The sequence below is a fragment of the Pogona vitticeps genome, chromosome 3 (assembly GCF_051106095.1).
Source record: "Pogona vitticeps strain Pit_001003342236 chromosome 3, PviZW2.1, whole genome shotgun sequence".
NCBI lineage: Eukaryota > Metazoa > Chordata > Lepidosauria > Squamata > Agamidae > Pogona > Pogona vitticeps.
In genome coordinates this window covers 238818026-238821536 of record NC_135785.1, presented here as the reverse complement: position 1 = coordinate 238821536, position 3511 = coordinate 238818026, and the positions used below count along the sequence as shown (strand labels likewise).

General features: G+C 47.6%; 1 long non-coding RNA gene across 1 annotated transcript; it reads left to right on the top strand.

The window, feature by feature from the left end:
* The first annotated feature begins 3076 nt into the window (after nt 1-3076).
* Nucleotides 3077-3511, top strand: LOC144588041 (uncharacterized). Its single transcript, XR_013543356.1, has 2 exons — nt 3077-3161; nt 3414-3511. It is a non-coding gene; the product is annotated as an uncharacterized LOC144588041 (long non-coding RNA).

The window sequence follows — 3511 nt, the reverse complement described above, 5'->3', positions numbered from 1 at the left end:
TTAAAGTCCATTCATGAAAGTAAGAAAACTGCCAAGGCATACACTATCCATCAGCAGCCACGTTTCCAAAAGCATCAATGGCAACGTCAGTATCCTCAGTCGCAATACCAGCAACAGGGATCGCAATCTTTCCGCCAGTTCAGAACATCTGGTACTAGATCCACACAGCAGTCTTCTTTCACACCTGCATACAGACAACAACAGCAGACTAAACGCCAGTCCTTCCGTCCTCCTTCTAAGAAGTCCAGACAGTTTCTTTGACTTCCTGACAATCACCGGCTCTTACCATCAAACCCAACTCTCCCCGTTTCTGTCAAATTGGCAACTCATAACTCAGGACTCTTGGGTCCTAAGCATCATACAATTCGGATACCGTCTAGAGTTCATCAAACTTCCTCCCCTAGGATACCTCAAAGTCACAGCTACCAACCCTGTCCTGGAGGAGGAAGTGCAGGCTCTGATCCAAAAGAAAGCCATCCAACAGGTCCCGTATCACAAAATCCCAAGAGGGTTTTATTCCAGGTATTTCACCGTCCCCAAGAAGGACGGAGGACTTCGCCCAATCCTAGATCTAAGAAAATTAAACACTTACCTGCGTCCTCGTCGGTTCCGGATGGTAACGCTGGAGTCCATTGTCCACCTATTGAGGAAAGGAGATTGGTTTACAGTCATAGACCTAAAGGATGCATATTTTCATATTACAATTCATCACAGTCACAGAAAATACCTCAGGTTCATCACAAACAAAACCGCTCTACAGTATATGGCCTTACCCTTCGGTTTAGCAACGGCTCCACGCACTTTTACAAAATGTATGGCTCCGGTTGCTGCCTTCCTCCGTCTGCAAGGTGTAAAGATTTTTCCTTACATCGACGACTGGCTAGTGGTGTCACCTTCCAGAAGAAGGGCAGTTCAGGACACAAACTTCACCATACACACTTTACAAAGTTTAGGTCTCACCATAAACTGGGACAAGTCAACGCTAACTCCTTCTCAAGTGATGTCGTACATAGGAGCCACTCTGGACTCAAAAAAGGCAAGGCTTTTTCTGCCTGTGGACCGCATACAAAAGCTTCAAATAGCCCTGCAGGGGTTCCTACCCCATGCCCTAGTGTCAGCACATCAGGCCGAACATCTGCTAGGCCTCATGGCATCAACGATGGCTGCCTTGCCTCACGCCAGGCTCAGAATGAGATCACTACAGGCATGTCTCCTTCATCACTTCAACCCGTTGTACGACCACCCAAAGAAGCAGTTGAGAGTCACCCCAGAGTTGGCGAGGCAACTGTTATGGTGGGGCTTCCGGCCACATCTTCTCATGGGGCGCCCTTTTCTACCGCTACGACTATCGGCTCAAGTTACAACGGATGCGAGCCCCACGGGTTGGGGGGCTCATTGCGACGGCCATACCGTGAATGCCTTGTGGACCTCTCGTCAAAAGGGCCTCCACATAAACCATCTAGAGCTGATAGCAGTAATAAAGGCCTTCAAAGCTTTTCTCCCCATAATACAGGGTCGTGGTGTGCAAGTTGTAACAGACAATACCACGACCCTGTTTTATATAAACAAGCAGGGAGGAACAAAGTCTCTGTCCTTACTTTACCTAGCTGTACTACTCTGGGAATGGTGTTGTGTCCATCATGTGTATCCCATGGCCATTCACATAGCGACAACAGAGAACTCTCTAGCAGACACTCTAAGCCGTCAAAAAGGTCAGTCCCACGAGTGGGAACTAAACCAACTCATGTTTCAAGAGTTATGCCACAGATGGGGCCATCCTCACATAGACATGTTTGCTTCGAGCGAAAACAGAAAATGTCACGCTTATGCCTCAAGAGCAGGGAAGGATCCCTCATCCCTGGGGGACGCCTTCATGATTCCCTGGAAGAAACATCTCATTTACCTGTTCCCGCTGATTCCTCTAATTCAAAGGACCATAGTCAGGCTAATTCAACACAAAGCCTCAGCCATCCTGGTGGCCCCATTCTGGCCACGTCAACCGTGGTTCCCAGTCCTCCGAGAGGTAGCCATGGACGTCTTCAAGTTTCCGATGATGCCAGATTTGCTCTCCAGGGACTCAGGGTCCATTCTTCACCCGGACGTGGAATCCCTTCACCTGACCGCTTGGAGGATCTGCCAGAAATTAAAGAAATATTAGATAAGTCTAGGAAACCTTCTACTAAATCTTTGTACAAATACAAATGGGACAACTTTGTCCGTTTTGCTTCTTCTAAAGATCTTCAAACATCTCCTGTTTCTTTGAGGACTTTGTTGATCTATTTAAGGCATTTGTTTGACCTTGGTTTGTCGGTTTCCACTTTGAAAGTTTATGCGGCTGCTATAGTTGCTCATCAGCCTTCTGGTTCAAGTTCTGCACAGCTGTTTACTCACCCGACTGTTAAGACCTTTTTTAAAGGACTTATGAACACTCGCCCACCTGTAAGAGCTCCTATCCCGCAATGGTCTCTGACTCTTGTTCTGAATGCGTTAATGAAACACCCCTTCGAACCCATGTCATCCTGTGATCTCAAGTTTCTCTCCTTAAAGACTCTGTTTTTGGTGGCTATTACATCCGCCAGGAGAGCCTCTGAGTTAGCAGCTCTAAGATCAGATTCGCCTTATCTGCAATTCTACAAGGATAAGGTAGTCCTCTTTCCAGACATTTCCTTTCTTCCTAAGGTGGTGTCTGAATTTCACCTAAATCAGCCCATATCATTGCCGACCTTGTTCTCTGACCCATCCTCGGACATTGAGAGGATGCTGCATTCTTTGGACGTCAAAAGGGCTTTGTCCTATTACATTTCAAGGACTAAGGATTTTAGGGCTTCTCCTAAACTTTTCCTGTGCTACTATGGATCACGCAAGGGGTCGGCTGCTTCGGCTCCTGCCTTATCTAGGTGGTTAGTCTCCACTGTGGTTCTGGCTTATCAGCTATCCAAGAAGGATGTTCCTGAAGGTATTCGTGGGCACTCGACAAGGTCAATGGCAACGTCTACTGCTTTGCTCCGAGGCGTCGACGTACCTGATATCTGCAGGGCGGCTACCTGGTCCAAGGTGTCCACCTTTGTCACCCATTACCGGCTTGACCTTCGGGCTAAAAAGGAAACATCCTTCGGAAGGGCTGTCCTCACGTCAGTTCTCCAGTGACGGCCCACCTTCCGGTAAGTTAGCTTGTCAGTCACCCAAATGTGTGATTCACAGAGTTCACTTGGGAGAAAGAGTGGTTACTTACCTGTAAATATGGTTCTCCAAGTGATACTCTGTGAATTCACACATACCCTCCCATCCTTCCCCACTGTCCGTCACTGCTGCTAGGTGCAAGCCTTAGTTTAGCGATGACGGATGTGTGGAACTGGAGGGAAAGGGAGGTTGCTCATGCGCAATAGGGGCAATGTATCTTTTTGATCTTTCAGATAAAGAGCTCTAGAATATTCCGAACGTTCCACGCAAGCGCGGACAAGACCCAAATGTGTGAATTCACAGAGTATCACTTGGAGAACCATATTTACAG